Here is an 18,042-nt window from a genome sequence, read left to right on the forward strand (position 1 = left end):
CTATCTGATCCTAGACTTCTGTTTGTTGGAAGATTTTTAATCACAGTTTCAATTTTACTACTTGTGATTGGTGTGTTCATATTTTCCATTTCTTCCTGGTTCAGTTTTGGAAGATTGTACCTTTCTAAGAATTTGTCCATTTCTTTCAGGTTGTCCATTTTATTGGCATATAGTTGTTTGTAGTAGTCTCATACGTCTTTATATCTTTTGTATTCCTGTGGTGTTAATTGTGACTTCTCCTTTGTACTCTTCTTAATAGATAGAATTTGTATTGGTTTTTCATATTCTCCAAAAGATATTGTCTGACCCAGGGTAACAAGGAAAATGCTTTCTTAATGCATTACCTTGTCATCCAATGAATATGCTAAGCTACCACATTAGGAATCTGGCCATGCTGTTGAGTTCATTTTCAGTTAACCTGGTAGGAAGTGTTGGGGGGAAGAGAACTAGGCTGAGAGTTAGAAAGCCTGACACTGACATCTGACACTTCCCAATGACAGTATACTGAAGTTCATTTTCACATTCATTAATTCAGTGAGAAGTAGATGGTTGGACTAGGGAATTTCTCAAAGCCTTTCTATTGCTGACATTCTGTGAATCATCTCTAATGTCCACCTATATCCAGTGCATTAGCTTATCAATTTCTGCATGGGACAGGCACAAAGTAAGAGTTATATAGAATTTAGTTGGTCATTTTTTCTTATAATTATCACATGTGAGTTTAGATTTAAAAGAAGAATTATACTGTCAATGAAAATAGAAAAGGAAATTATCTGTGGATTTGTGAGTTTACATGACATCTGATTTTCATGTAAAATTTAGAAGTGGATAGTCTTTTTCATAGAATCATTGCTAAACAGATGCAGATTTTTCTTTCAACTCTTCTTTGGCTACAATAATTTCCGAGTTCTCTCCATGAAGTCATCACTCATTCTAGTTTTCATGAACCAACTAGTTTCTTAAAATCTTTCTGTCCATTTATCTCTCAACTGTAATTATGACATCCTCATTTGTACCCAATCAAAAAACACATCAATTCCAGTGTCTCATTACATTTGAATGATTTCTTAGATTCACTCAAACAGTGATGTCTATGGGATTAAGGTGGAAAATACTGGAGAAAAGAAGACAGAAGAATTGTGTAGACTTGGCTAAGAATTCATAAGTGTGAGTTGTTTTAATCACCTCTCCTTAACCCCATTGGTGAATGAAGGATTCCCATCCACAGGTTATGGAAATGGCCAAATACAGAGTACCCAACACTGGACAGATAAGACAGCCAGCAGTTTATTATTCACATATACTTATAGCTTGGAGGAGCAGGATGCTATATAACATGGACATGTGGGATGTACCTGGGAGCAGAGTGAGCACTCAGAAGCTGTGAGAGACAAGCTTTGTAGTTTCAAGACAGTGAAGTACTCTGTTTCCCACGGTAGGATGTAGTTGTCTTGAAATAATCCACAGTCTGGCATGGAATCAAAAGCTGATACTCAAGGAAAAACAAAAACTGTGCCTGGTCCCCTCAATATGATGTGGTTGTTTCACAAGGGACCCTTATTAGCAGGGGTAAGGTGGGGAGGGGAAGTTGAAGCTAGGCCAGTCACAGATTCTCCCAATTTTAGCATATGTCAAACAGCAAATAATATTGAATTTTATTTTCAGTCCTTTCAGCACATAGATGTATGAAGACTTTTTTATCTTAATGCAAACTAATGAGAATTAAAACAATCATATTTAAATAAAATATGGGTAATTTTATCAGTGAGAAACATAGACTAACTTTTTAGAAAAACATGCCAGAAGATAAAATGACATCAAAATCCAGGAGAAACTTTATGTTTGGGGAAAAAGAGCTGAGTGAATTTTATATTTTTTTCAGTTTTAAGCTTTTGTGATTTTTTAATTACTTAGTTAAATGAATTTTGTTTCTCTTTCTCATAGATTTCTTTAATAAATATCTTTGGGTTTTAATTTCCCTTTTTTTTTTTTTCTAAGTTCTTTTACCCTACATAACTTAAGCTCTTTCTGCATCTTGCAAGGTTGAACTTGGCTTTTCTAGTGTTTATTTTCCTTGGCTTTCACAGTGAAAATTTGTATTTGTGATTTTAGGTTTGCTCAGCATCTTTTCTATATATGAAAATGCTTTATAAATGGCAATTCAATAGATTGTTTGCAAGTAGAATGTACATAAATGACAAGAAGTTGTAAATGAGAAGAAACTGCTCAGAATAATAGTATTAGTGATGAACCTAATGCTATTGAAAGGTTATTTTTCAATAAATACTACTGCCAAATTATAATCATCTATTATGGGAAATGCATATAGACTGACCAGCTCATTACAATTTGCCTAGGACCTATTTAAGCACTGAAAGTCCTGCACTCGCAGAAACCCTTCAGTCTTGGCAAATCAGTATGGTTAGTGCTGAATTCTTATTAGAGTCTCTATTTCAGCAGATCAGAAATAGGTGCAAGGTGACTAGCAGTAGCTTCATAAATGTATTTATTGATTGTTGTAACCCTGGCACTTAAAAGATTTCGGGTTACATATTAGATTTTCAAAAAATAATTGATAATTGAGTAACTGAGAGTATAGCCAACCAGTCAGTGTTTAATTAACTCAGAGGAGAAGCTGCATCTCCCTGGGAGAGCATTCTAAACTGTTAGGGACCACCTCTTCTAATTCAAGTGAGATCAAATAGTTTTCTGACTTGAGGATATGAGGATAACCCAGTGGATGCTGAATCAATGGAAAGGTATGTGTGTTTCAAAACTTGAGTATGAGTCAATTTGTAGTGAGTGTTGTTGAAACCTATTCCCAAGTTAAAAAGTCAAATGCTTGTTTATTGTGTTACTCAGAGCATCTTTCTGACATACCCCAGCCTCTGTAATTACAAACTTCACTGAACTCCTAATGAAGATTGTACATGTACACTCAGATCTGATGATACAGATCTTGTGCAGGGTCTGTGAGGCTGCCTGAGGAATCTGTCCAGCAGAGGGCATTGGTGTACCTATGCAAAGATCAGGGCTCACCTGGGATGAATGGTAATGATCAGCAGGGTGCCTAGGGCCTGTTTGTAAGTGCTGAAAACTAACAGCAGTGGAAAAATATTTCCTGCAGGAAAGCAGTGAGACTTCCTGATAAAAATGCAGCACCATCTCCCACAAGTCATGGTGGCCCAGTGAACTCACAAATGTATGAAGTCTCAGAAGTTTAACAGAAAATAAACATGTACACACTATTTTATATAAAGTGGCATATATATATATAATTATATATGTGTGTGTAAAGTATATATTTATATTTATATATATATATATATATATATATATATGAAGTTTATATAAAGTGTCAAAGTCGTTTCCCCAATGGCTCAGCGGGTAAAGAATCTGCCTGCAATTCAGGAGACCCAGGAGATGCTGGTTTGATCCCTAGATTGGGAAGATCCCCTGGAGAAGGAAATGGTAACCCACTCCAGTATTTTTGCTTGGAAAATCCCGTGGACAGAGGAGCCTTGTGGGCGACAGTCCTTGGGTCACAAAGGGCTGGACACGACTGAGTGACTAACATTTTCAGTAACTTACATAAAGTAGATAAGCAGCAAAGACCTACTTATAGCATGGGGAACTATATTCAATATTTTGTAATAACCTATAAGGGAAAAGAATTTGACAAAGAATATATATATATATATATATATATATATATATATATATAACTGAATCACTGTGCTATACACATGAACATTCCTGGTTCACCAATGATACGTAATTTCTTTTGCTGAGAATGAAGAGGAAGATGAGGTCCCTGGGGCAGCTTCCAACATGCCTACGGCAGTATGACATTGTTGAATGCTTTTTCTGACTTCCATTTTTTCAAGATAGTGACAGCTGTTTGGCTTCTCCCACTGGACCCTGGAGTTATTTGCTACCCTACAGCAAAATCTGCTTGATCACAGTAAAGGAAAAATGGGTTCTGTGACTTAACATTTACATTCTGTCCTAGTGCTGTTGGGCTGTATCATCAAAAAGAGACTCCTTTGGGACCCCCTTTCCCCAACCCTGGAAGCAATATGGCAAATCCACGGCAAAACTATTTTAGAGTTTGTTTACTTATGAACACTTGAACACCACTTGGCCCACCTTCCATCAGGAATCCATCTTAATCAAGCACAATCAGCTGACCATCTAACAGGTGTGCTGCTAGGCTGGGCTATCAGCTCAACTCTTTATATAACTTGGATTTGTTTGACTCCAAATGATAATCACGATGGTGTGATCACTCACCCAGAGCCAGACATCCTGGAATGTGAAGTCAAATGGGCCTTAGGTAGCATCGCTACAAACAAAGCTGGTGGATGTGATGGAATTCCAGTTGAGCTATTTCAAATCCTGAAAGATGATGCTGTGAAAGTGCTGCACTAAATATGCCAGCAAATTTGGAAAACTCACAGTGGCCACAGGACTGGAAAAGGTCAGTTTTCATTCCAATTCCAAAGAAAGGCAATGCCAAAGAATGCTCAAACTATCGCACAATTGTACTCATCTCACGTGCTAGTAAAATAATGCTTAAAATTATCCAAGCCAGGCTTCAGCAATATATGAACTGTGAACTTCCAGATGTTCAAGCTGGTTTTAGAAAAGGCAGAGGAACCAGAGATCAAATTGTAAACATCTGCTGGATGATAGAAAACACAAGAGAGTTCCAGAAAAATATCTATTTCTTCTTTATGCCAAAGCCTTAGACTGTGTGGATCACAATAAACTGTGGCAAATTCTGAAAGAAATGGGAATACCAGACCACCTGACCTGCCTCTTGAGAAACCTACATGCAGGTCAGGAAGCAACAGTTAGAACTGGACATGGAATGACAGACTGATTCCAAATAAGAAAAAGAGTATGTCAAGGCTGTATATTATCACCTTGCTTATTTAACTTATATGCATAGTACATCATGAGAAACGCTGGGCTGGAGGAAGCACAAACTGGAATCAAGATTGCTGGGAGAAATATCAATAACCTCAGATACGCAGATGACACCACCCTTATGGCAGAAAGTGAAGAGGAACTAAAAAGCCTCTTGATGAAAGTGAAAGAGGAGAGTGAAAAAGTTGGCTTAAAGCTCAACATTCAGAAAACTAAGATCATGGCATCCGGTCCCATCACACCATGGCAAATAGATGGGGAAACAGTGGAAACAGTGTCAGACTTTATTTTTTGGGGCTCCAAAATCACTGCAGATGGTGATTGCAGCCATGAAATTAAAAGACGCTTACTCCTTGGAAGGAAAGTTATGACCAACCTAGATAGCATATTATAAAGCAGAGACATAATTTTGCCAACAAAGGTCTGTCTAGTCAAGGTTATGGTTTTTCCAGTGGTCACATATGGATCTGAGAGCTGGACTACCAAGAAAGCTGAGTGCTGAAGAATTGATGCTTTTGAACTGTGGTGTTGGAGAAGACTCTTGAGAGTCCCTTGGACTGCAAGGAGATCCAACAAGTCCATCCTAAAGGGGATCAGTCCTGGTTGTTCATTGGAAGGACTGATGCTGAAGCTGAAACTCTGATACTTTGGCCACCTGATGCAAAGAGCTGACTCATTAGAAAAGACCCTGATTCTGGGAATGATTGAGGGCAGGAGGAGGTGGGGACGACAGAGGATGAGATGGTTGGATGGCATCACTGACTCAATGGACATGAGTTTGGATGGACTCTGGGGGTTGGTGATGGACAGGGAGGCCTGAGGTGCTGTGGTTCATGGGGTCGCAAAGAGTCAGACACGAATGAGCAACTGAACTGAACTGAACTGAAATATATGTTTAACCATAACTGAGTTTTGTTTTTTTTTAATTGAGATTCATGACAACAATAAAGAAAGTTTCTGACAGTAACTGAACCCATAATGTAGAATGATCTATATTTAACATATTATATTGCATGCATAAATTGAATCTTCTGCATGCATACATGAAACACCTAGAAAAAAGGCTCAAATATAACGAAGATGAGATCCTTGTGCTTCCTACCATTTCTTTCTAGCAATGAAAACTTAAAGGATGAAATGAATCCAATTTTGACCCTGATTCTCCTTTCTGTCATTATTTGGATTTTGATCATTGGCTGACTAGCACTGTGCTCTCTTTTTTTATGCTGACTGGCCTCAATGTAATCATGTCCCTGCATATGAACAGATGTACTAGTTGGAAGTATTCTTCACCTATTTGCAATCATTTGGAGTTTAGATAGCCTTTTTTTTTTTTTTTTCCAGCTGAATCTCCACAACTTGTATTTCTGTTGTTGTTTACTACTATATACAGCCCTCCAAAGGCTGGACATGTGAAACTGCTCCATCTCTATGAATGTGCCTATATTAAATCTGATTATACAGTTTCTTCTTATCTCAACTATAGTAACCCCTCAAAATTGGAATGAGGCACCTGTCTTAGGTTTGTTCATCACACACTGTACTTGTCCTCTTACAGTGCTTATCAAACTGTATTGTAATGGACTACCTACTTATTTCTGTTCTCCACTAGATTGTAAGCCATCCTTAGCTATCCATTCATGCAACCAATGAGTTAATTGTTTTCTTGTGACTTCATGTACCAACTATCTGTTGAGCATCTACTATGTGCAAGATTAATCTCTCTCACACGCACACTTAGAATCAATACACACACAATACATACACACACACTTAGGATCAAAGCAGGCATTTTTCTTGCACGTATTATGCAGCCATGAGCTTATAGTCTAATAGGGTAGGCAGACAATCAAACAGATAAAATGCATGATCATTAAATGTGATGAGAGAAAGAAAGGTATATGGTAATATGAAATTAATTAAATCTAGTCTGGGAGTGAGGCAGGGTGTCAGAGAAGAATACTCTGTGAAAGTGACTTCTGAGCTGAAATCTGAAAGGTGGCTGAGTTCATCAGAAGGAGAGGTGGAAAAAGAACATTCTAGGCTACAAATCAATAGGCTCAAGATCTTAAGGCAGAATGGAATAGTGTGAGTTTTAGTGGCTCAGTGGTAAAGAACCTGCCTGCAATGCAGGAGATGTGAGCTCCATCCCTGGGTATGGAAGATCTCCTAGAGAAGGAAATGGCAACCCACTTCCAATACCTTTGCCTGGGAAATCCCATGGACAGAGGAGCCTGGTGAGCTATAGCTCATGGGGTCACAGAATCGGACACAACTCAGTGACCAACCAACAACAATAATGAAATGCAAGAAGAGCACTGTGTTTGGGTCACAGTGAAGAGTGTGGAGCAGTAGATGATGCTGGATAAACAGGGATGGAGTGAATTGTGCAGGGCCTTCGAGGCCATTTTAGAGGTGTTAGCTTCTGTCCTAAGAGCAAGAAAAATCCACTGGGGCTTTTTAAGGAGGGAAATCACTCCGGTGTGGAGGATGAATTGTATGGGACCAGAGAAAGTTTTTTGCATCAAAACTCCTTTTAGAAAGCTCGGGTGGCGTGCTTGAAAGAAATTATGGGTCTTCTTTGCTTCAGGCAGGCTGCTTCTGTAGCGAAGAGCGGGCACTACTCTTTGTTGTGTGTGTGAGAGCTTCCCATTTTGTTTCGGTGGCTTTCCTGTTGCAGCATGCTGCAGTAGTTGCAGCTCATGGGCTTAGTAGTTGTGGCGTACAGTAGTTGCAGCTCATGGGCTTAGTAGTTGTGGCGTACAGACTTGGTTGCTCCTCGGCATGTGGAATCTTCCTGGACCAGGGATCAAACTGGTGTCCCTTGCATTGCAAGGCAGATTTCTTAGCCACTGAGCCACCAAGGAAGTCCAGGAATATAGTTTTAAGTCTCTTGAGTTTGAGGAACGCCTGGAACATTCAACTGGAGATATTTAATAGGTAGCTGGTTACATGGGCTACAGCTTACGCATATGGGGGAAAAGAGCATATAGATGATAATTGAATCCCAGATTGTGCCCATGAGCAAGTGAGAAGAGTCCTGAGGAATTGTGCTTAGAGGAACATGGATATTTAGAAGCAGGTGAAGTAAATGAGAAGAGGACTGGCAAAGAGGTTGGAGGAGAAATAGGTCTTGGAGTTTTAAGAGTCAAGGAAGGAGAGAATTTCAAAAACAAGAGAAGAATTGGTCAGAGGGAAGGCAGTAGCTTTAGAAACTGGATTTTTTTTAAAATGTATTTAAATGCTTCTGTGAGAAGAACCAGGAGATACAGGTTTGATCCCTGGGTCAGGAAGATCCCCTGGAGGAGGAAATGGCAACCCACTCCAGTATTCTTGCCTGGGAAATCCTATGGACAGTGGAGCCTGGCGGGCTACAGTCCATGGAGTCACAAAGAGTCGGACACGACTGAAGTGACTGAGCAGGAGCAAGCATGAGAGAAAGTATGAATTACCAAGTGGCTCCTGCAGCAATCTAGGCAAGAGTGATAGCGTCTAGACTGAAATTCCAGTAGAGATGGGACAGGAATGTCCAGAATGGTAGGATGAAATGAGGGCCATGTAACTTTCTGTGAAGTGAATTAAATCTTCCCAAAAGGAACTGATTTTGAATGATGAACTTTACTTAGAGTGTCCCCACTATGTCCGGGTCATCACTGCATCTCTACCCCCTGGCATAATGCATGTCATGTGGTAAATGCTTGATTCATGCTTGCTCAAGGAAAGTCAGAAGAAAGGAAGAAGGAAGTGAATAATATTTCCAGGCTTTCTATGGAAAGAAAAATGTCACAAAAGGGTTCTTCACCATCATTCAAAATTCACAAATCCTTTCCAACCCCAAAGAAAGCCTTTCCAATCCCAAAGAAAGGCAATCCCAAAGAATGCTAAAACTACCGCACAATTGCATTCATCTCACACGCTAGTAAAGTAATGCTTAAAATTCTCCAAGCCAGGCTTCAGCAATATGTGAACCGTTAACTTGCAGATGTTCAAACTGGTTTTAGAAAAGGCAGAGGAACCAGAGATCAAATTGCCAATGTCTGCTGGATCATTGAAAAAGCAAGAGAATTCCAGGAAAACATCTATTTCTGCTTTATTGACTATGCCAAAGCCGTTGACTGTGTGTATCACAATAAACTGTGGAAATTTCTGAAAGAGATGGGAATATCAGGCCACCTGACCTGTCTCTTGAGAAACCTGTATGCAGGTCAGGAACCAACAGTTAGAACTGGACATGGAAGAACAGACTGGTTCCAAATAGGAAAAGGAGAATGTCAAGGCTGTATATTGTCACCCTGCTTATTTAACTTATATGCAGAGTACATCATGAGAAACACTGGGCTGGAGGAAGCACAAGCTGGAATCAAGATTGCCGGGAGAAATATCAATAACCTCAGATATGCAGATGACACCACCCTTATGGCAGCGAGTGAAGAAGAACAAAAGAGCCTCTTGATGAAAGTGAAAGAGGAGAGTGAAACAGTTGGCTTAAAGCTCAACATTCATAAAACTAAGATCATGGCATCTGGTCCCATCACCTCATGGGAAATAGATGGGGAGACAGTGGAAACAGTGTCAGACTTTATTTTTTTGGGCCTCAAAATCACTGCAGATGGTTATTGCAGCCATGAAATTAAAAGACGCTTACTACTTGGAAGGAAAGTTGTGACCAACCTAGATAGCATATTAAAAAGCAGGGACATAACTTTGCCAACAAAGGTCTGTCTAGTCAAGGTTATGGTTTTTCCAGTGGTCACATATGGATGTGAGTTAGACTGTGAAGAAAGCCGAGTGACCAAGAATTGATGCTTTTGAACTGTGGTGTTGGAGAAGACTCTTGAGAGTCCCTTGGACTGCAAGGAGATCCAACCAGTCCATCCTAAATTAGATCAGTCCTGGGTGTTCATTGGAAGGACTGATGATGAAGCTGAAACTCCAATACTTTGGCTACCTCAAGTGAAGAGTTGACTCATTGGAAAAGACCCTGATGCTGGGAGGGATTGGGGGCAGGAGGAGAAGGGGACAACAGAGATGAGATGGCTGGATGACATCACCGACTCGATGGACATGGGTTTGAGTGAACTCCAGGAGTTGGTGATGGACAGACAGGCCTGGCGTGCTGCGGTTCATAGGGTTGCAAAGAGTCGGACACGACTGAGCAACTGAACTGAACTAAACTGATCTGATACCTGTGTTGTTGTTGTTTAGTTGCTAAGTTGTATCCGATACTTCTGTGACCCCATGGACTATCACCTGCCAAGCTCCTCTGTACATAGGATTTCCCAGGCAAGAATACTGGAGTGTGTTGCCATTTCCTTCTCCAGGGCACCTTCCTGACCCAGGAATGGAACCCACATTTCCTGTATTGGCAGGTGGGTTCTTTACTACAAGCCATCAAGGAAGCCCTGTACTTGAGATGCATGTGCTCAGATAACACACACAAACACACACACAAACACACACACACATTCATACACACTTATATACACATTTTCATATTTTTATGTTTCTGTCTCAGCTAAAATCAACACTATTAAGAAAATGACAGTTCAGTTTATAAGAGTGATTTTTCTTTGACCACCTGTTGCATTCACTGTTTATAATGTAGTCAAAAGACAAACAGTTAACTCTTTTTTAATGCTGAAATGATAAACTGGGGCAGATTCAAAGACCCCTGCACTTTATTGCTTTCCAAAAGCATTATTTTGAGATTGAGACCAATGTCTGTTTGCTCCACATCCCTATTCCACTGTTGATCAATTGCCCCCTTTTCCAGGAGGGTATTTTTTTTTCCCCTACCTCCATAGGAACTTCCACTTTACCAATGACTTGAACTTAACTCTTTTCCTACAGTGTATAGAGTCTCAGACTTATTCTGTGGTGATGTCAGACTGCTGAAAAAGGATTTCTTTTCTCTTTCACTTTTTGTCTTCAGGGGTCTCTAAAGAATTGAGAGTGTATTTGCTTTCCCCCACAAAGTTCAGAAGTTCAGACTGCCATCTGAAACTTTGAGTACATTCTATCAACATAGCTAACATACAGAGTTAATTCCCTCTGCCGTTAAAAGATGACATTAATTGTTCTCAAATTCCCAAATGCAAGAAGACTAAGCAGAAATGTGCAAAGCTAATCCCTATCCATCCCAAGATATTGAAACCCACCAGGAAATCCCAGGAAAAAACATTAAGCCCTTGGGAGGCTCTATTTGCCCCAGGACAACAATGTTGAGCATCAGATGATGCAATTTAGCACAAGGATGTGCTACTGTACTGCTTTTGCCTGGGAATATACTGCTACTTTACAATGCAGAAGAATAAAAGTGAATGCATATTCATTTGAATAAGCAATAACAGAAAACACATAGTGAAATAAGAGAAGAAACAACATACTAGAGGCTTCTAGTACTTACCTTTCTATGGTCATCCTCTTCTTCCTGGCACCAAGAGGGAAGCTGTACTTCTCTGTCCATACAATTAGGTTGAACCACGTGACGAGTTCCTGGGGAAATACCATGAGAGATATGATACTGTGGTGACTTCCAGACTAGAACATTTAGTTGCTGCTCGGAGCATTCCCCCTCCCCATTGCATTGACCAAGACACCACTTGTTACAGCTGATGCATCTACAGTATGGTGGAGACTAGCTCATCTGAGACTGCCATGTGATTGCATGGGCCACAGTTGCTCTAGAGAGTCATCAGAAAATCACAGTAGAATTGACATGAAGTAAATTTACAAGAAGTAAATGTTTGCTGTGCTACACCATGGAAATTTGACGTTTGCTCCCAATGCATGACCTGGTCTATCCTGCTAATGCAGCAACCTTAGGGAAATTGTTAGTTTCGTGTCGAGGGTAACAGTACTATTGAGTTTTGGATGGTGGAAGCCAATACCAAAGAATTATGAAAAGCTAACATAAATGATGGTAATCTACATCTATTCCCCTGATTGTGGCTTGGTTCTGCCTGGGTGAGTTTGGGTTTGGAATGAACTACCCTGCATGTAGGAATGGTCTCAAATGCACTGTATCAGTTTTTTAAAGCCAAGTTTATTGAGATATAATTCATAAAGTTCACCCTTTTAAAGCACGTAGTTTTAAAAATCTTGATGAATATAAATGCTGTGCAACCACTGCTTCCATCATGACATAGACAATTTCAATTCTCCCTGTACTCTTTTGTAATCAGTCTTTGTCCTCTACACCCGACCCAGTAATCAGTGCTCTGATTTTATGTCCTTCTAAATTTGCTCTTTCCAGATATTCATAAAAAAGGAAACACACAGCATTGAAACCTTTTTTGTTTAACTTCTTTCTGTTAGCATAATGCGTTTGATATTCACCCATGTTATTGTATCAATAGTTCATCTAGTTTTACTACTGAGCAGTGTTTCATTTTATGAAGCTATTACAGTTTGTTTATGAATTCATCAGCTAATGGATATTTGGCTTGTTTTTAGTTGGGAGTGCTTATGAATTAAAGAATCCATGAACATTCATATACAGGTGTTTGTGTAAATATGTGTTTTGTTACTTTTAGATAAATACTTGGAAGAGATATTGCTTGATAATAAGATATGTTCACTATTCAAAACAATGTTTCAAAGTTAGTCCATTTTGCATTTCCACTAGTGACATGTATGAGTTCCAGATTTCACATCTTCACTGTACTTTGTATTATTGGTTTTAACAATTTTATCCACTGTAGGATGTGTATGGTAATATCTTGATTTTTAATTAGCTTTTCCTTAATGAAAAATGGTGATGAACATCTTTCCAGGTACTTACCATTTAAACTCTTCCTTGGTGAGTAGTTTATTCAAATCCTTTGCTCATTTTTTATTTGGTTCTCTGTCTTCTTCAGTTAGAGTCTAGAGTCTAGATTTCCTAGAGGATATATTCTATACACAAATCCCTTATCAACTATGTCTTTACTGCATCATATTTTTAATCAGATATATTCAGGTTGAAAAGGCATTCTGAATGATGGGATAAAATACTCCTCATTCTTTTCCCAGATTGACTCTCTAACCCTGCTGATCTGAGAAAAAATAAGAAGTATTCTGTCCCTCTGCCTTTCTAGAACTATGAGAAGAACAGTGGATAGAGGCACTATTCATGGCCTCAAGTTTTCTTGTGCACAAATGGTGTAACTTCTTCATCTCCTTTTTCTTCTCTGCCACTTTGAGGCAGCATCCAGCCACATGGCCCAAATCTCTCAAGACTTTGTCCCAATTCAGTGTCTTTAAGACTGATTTGATAGGCACTATTTTGTTTAATTGTATGATTTTAAGATTTCAGCATTTTTTCCCACTGTGACATCTTACATTATTCTCAGCTTAATAAAATTATATCTACTCATAATGGATCCTTGGGAAAAAAAAAAAAAAACACCTTAGTAAATAGAAAAGAAATCATTTGTTCTACTGGAAGTTTATCCTGGAATATTAATTTACATTGGTTATTTTCCTTAGTGTCAGAGGAGTTCATCACTAAAATGACTTACGATAATGAGAAAGCACAGTCATTCATGTTTATTTTTCTTTCTCAAAGATACTTTGTAAATTTATTCTGAAAATTTTAGTAACTTTATTTTCTACACTAGTTTTTATTTTTTTCACAGATTTTTTTTTTTCTATGTTTGAAACTTATTACCTCTTTCAGGTAAATAACTTATTAACAAAGAAGATCTGACTAATATTAACATCTTAATTTTTCATATAACATGTGTATTTTTTGCTCATTATCTTTTGGGTTAGGAAAAACTCCACTAGAGAAATTGATTTTAATATGTCATTGATAATATTTGCAAACACTATTACCTAGCATTTCTTATTTATTAGGTGGCTTCTCTGGAGGCTCAGCAATCAAGAATCTGCCTGCAATGCAGGAGACACTGGCAGATGTGGGTTTGTTCCCTGAGTCAGGAAGATCCCCTGGAGAAAGGAATGGCAACCCAATCCAGTATTCTTGCCTGGAGAATCCCATGGACAGAGGAGCCTGGCAGGTCACAGTCCACGAGGTTGAAAAAGAGTCAGACAGGACTGAAGCAACTGAGCATGCATATACAGTGTGCTCAAGAATATAAAAGGAATAGTATTCATTGTGTAGAATTTGAATATCATCAGTCCTTCAGTGGAAACCTGCTTCCATGAGGGAGCACTACATTCTTTTCACCCTGCTTGATTCATATCACACGAAATAATCATTTTTCCCTTTTTATTATTCATACAACGATTTTTAAGTTCTTTATTCTGTGCCAACAAAATTCATTTCCATGTAATGTCAATATGATTTAATATAGAATGAAAGTAAATAGTTGTTGAAATAGAACTTGTAAAATGCAAAAGGAAGTTATGATCCCCAAAGCCAATAAAGACAAACCAAGAGATGAAAAATAAGGCTTGCAGAGAATCTCTGGGGTTCAAGTGTTTTATTTTTTTAACAGAGTAGGGGAAATTATAAGCAACTTCTTTGGTTTAGAACACTGGAGCCTTTAAGGAGTTGGGTCAAAAATCAGATGAAAAAGGACACAAGAGAAGTGAAGCAGTAGCAGTTTTACTGCTCTATATCGGTAGTGGTCACCATTTATTGAGCATTTACTACATGCGAACCCTCATTCTTTGTGCTTTACACATATTAACTACAGATCGTTGCTGACTTATGATGGTTCAACTTACCATATTTCAACTTTGTGGTGGTTCAACAGTGATACGTGTTTGGTGGAAATCATATTTTGGATTTTTCTCAGGCTAGTCTATACGGTAGAATATTCTCTTGTGATGCTGGGCAGTGGCAGTGAGCTACAGCTCCCACTCTGCCCTGAGATCTCTGAGGATAAACAACCATTACAATCACTTTATACCAGTGTAACCATTCTGTTTTTCACTTTCAATACAGTAGTCAGTGAACAATAGTAGGCTTTGTGTTTGGTGATTTTGCCAAACTTTAGGCTAATGTAGGTGTTCTGAGTACAATTAGCAGACTAGGCTACTGTAGGATGTTTTGTAAGTTAGTTGTGTTGACCTAAAACAAGTAGACTGCTGGGTATTTTTCCAGCAAAGATGGGATTATTCAGGATCAGCAGAGAATTGCAACTTGGAATCTTCAGCTATAATGAGCCACGTGCAAGTACCTGCACACCAAGGGAATTAGAAAACTTTTATCAGGTGTTATGATTTTAGCTGCTTTTCCTTACTCAATGTCAGGAAGGATGTTTCCTGGGTGTACTGTCTCATTTTGGAGGGAAAGTACACAGATTGGAAACCTATTGAGATCCTATTTAAGTGAAAATGAAAGTTTTGAGGGAGAATTCTTAGGCATTTTTTATCTAAAAATATGTTTTAAAGTGTCTACCTATGTGTTAAGATCATAGACATTGGAGATCATCTGAAGCATTATGTCATCATCAAAAGTTTGGTGACGAACTCCTAATGGGCCTCATCTGGATATCCTGGGAAACTTGTCTCTTAATATATCACCTGCTTCAATTCCAGAAAATCTTTACTTTCAGGTTACCAAATGATCCAGCTCAAGTGCCCCAACCAGCAGATCCCAAGTGGGGTTCAACTGTTTTCTTTAGATATATCCTTAGATAAATCCAAAGGTCTAATCATTGAAGTTTGGTTGCACAATGGTTTGTTAACAGTACCCATTATGGGTCTCTCAGTGAGGCTGAAGTGAGTTCATGTGGAGGTGTTTTTCTCAATCGATGAAACCTCTAGGTTATAAGGTGTGATGCTTAAGATCTTCATCTCCCGAGAATGCACTGTGAAAAGATTGCTCTACCAAATCATGATTTTTTTTTTCAAGATTTATTTTAATAGAATTATTTAATTTTTATTTTAATTAGTGGTCTATTTAATTAGCCCTTTTCAATATACAGGCATCTCTCCTTTTACCAGTTGTGGGTCAAAAGAAGGAGTCAAGTGCATTGGGTGTCCTATGATTAACTCAGAGGAAAAGAGTTTATGAATTCCAAAAGGGGTGGATCTGAGATTAAGAAGAACTAACAACACTTTTAGCCAAAGTATTTGGAGGACCTTTACAAATTTGTCAATTGAGTCTTAATAATACTATTAGTGTATGTCACAAAACCAGAGAATGGAGAGTGGTAAGCACAATGAAAGAGTTGTAAAACCTGCCAAAGAGCACAAACTTGAAGCAACTGGCCAGTAAACGTGGTTCTTCAATTACTTTGAAGTTCTAGAGGAGTTCCCTGGGGATACTCAATATTTTCCCAAAGAACTTTAGCCAAAAAAGAGGTAGTACACTATCTGCAAGGGAAGACTTTAACCCAGTATGAGTACCTTTTAGGCTATGACCAAAGCATATTTATATCCATTAGATATAGGAATTTGCATGAAATCCATGTGCCAGTCCTTGAATGATCCATTGTGTGCTCCATCACTCGGTCATGTCTGACTCTTTGCAACCCTATGTACTATAGCTTGCCAGGCTCCTCTGTCTGTGGGATTCTCTAGGCAAGAATGCTGGAGTGGATTGCCATTTCTTTCTCTAGGAGATCTTTCTGACCCAGGGATTGAGCCAGCATCTCCTACATCTCCTGCACTGGCAGGAAGATTCTTTACCACTGTGCCAGCTGGGAAGCCCTGAATAATCTATTAGATAGTTTAAAATGTTTTGTGTGCAGTATGAACAGACTCCCTTGGGTTATACTTCAGAGAAATTGGACAAGTGTGGTAGTCATTTTCTGAAGCCTTGTTAATGTTTTTTCACCAATATTCACACATGAAAGCTATCATTTTGCCAGTAGTCCAATGAGTTAAGGCATGTTCTGTGGTGTGGAGTGAGGATTTTAGTCTTTGGTAGAATAAGGTTGTTGTTTGATCCAAACCAGAACTTTCTTGTTTTATTAACTCAACAATTGTTGATTTTCCAATCTTGTTTTTACTTTTCTGTTGAGTTTCTATAGTCAGCTTTTCTAAATTATTATTTGGGGAAATATCCCTTTACACCATGAGTGAGGTTTGGCTGCTGCTGGTCACTTTAAGGGCAGCACTCCTTATGGAAATGTCAGAGAGGTGGTTTTCCTTAGCTTCCAAAGAGCCAAGTGTAGAATGCCCTGGAATCTTAATAGCTAAACAGCAGGTAAAATATTGCATCTAATAATTTCTGAACATAGGGGCCATCTTTCATTTTCTTTCCCCTGGAAGTAAGTAAGGAACATTGCTTTCAAAACATTCTAAAATCATGAGCTACTCTGAAAGTATATCTACTATCAGTATAAATATTGGAAGTTTTGCCCTTGGCTAAAAGCACAAGCCTATGTAACAGTGTATATTTCAGCCTGTTGGGCCAAAATAGCCATCACCTTGATAACATTAAAAGGAGTTACGATAGCATACTCAGCACAATATAAGCTATTGTCACTTTTTAACGAAGAACCATTCATGAACCATGAGAAGTCAGTGTCATTCAGGAAATTTTTCTATAGATCATCATGAGGAGTCAAGAAGTGGTCCATCAGCATTAAGCAGCCGTGAGGGACTTCACTGGTGACAGAGGGGAGGAGAGTATCAGGGCCAAGATTATTACAGTGTAAAAGAATTATGTGAAGAACAGTTCATAAAAGGACGTCAACAGAGGTGAGGCAGCTGACTGAGAAATGTTGAGTGTGGTGAGAATTCAGGAGAACTTTTACTGAATGAGGTACAAAAGTGGTATAAGGAGATGCTGCAGCCATTTTCTCAGTGGTATTGACCAAAAAGACGGTGGTGTCCTAGCTCCATGGCAAGGGGGTAGCCCCACACCACCATGTCACGCTATTGGCTATAACATCCTATGAGATGATGTTGGTGGTCACCACGTTTTGGGCTTCCCTGATGGCTCAGATGTAAAAATCTGCCTACAGTGCTTTCTGGAGACCAGGGCTCAATCCTTGGGTCAGGAATATCCCCTGGAGAAGGGATTGCCAAGTCACTCCAGTATTCTTGCCTGAAGAATCCCATGGACAGAGGAGCCTGGTGGGCTACAGTCCATGTGATTGTAAGAGTTGGATATGATTCATGTTTTGAGATGAGTAGGCCAATGGCATTGGCCTTTCCTTTCATACACAAAAGGGAGAAAGGGACTCTAATAATTGGGATGCCTGA

Source organism: Dama dama, chromosome 31 (assembly GCF_033118175.1).
Source record: "Dama dama isolate Ldn47 chromosome 31, ASM3311817v1, whole genome shotgun sequence".
Taxonomy (NCBI): domain Eukaryota; kingdom Metazoa; phylum Chordata; class Mammalia; order Artiodactyla; family Cervidae; genus Dama; species Dama dama.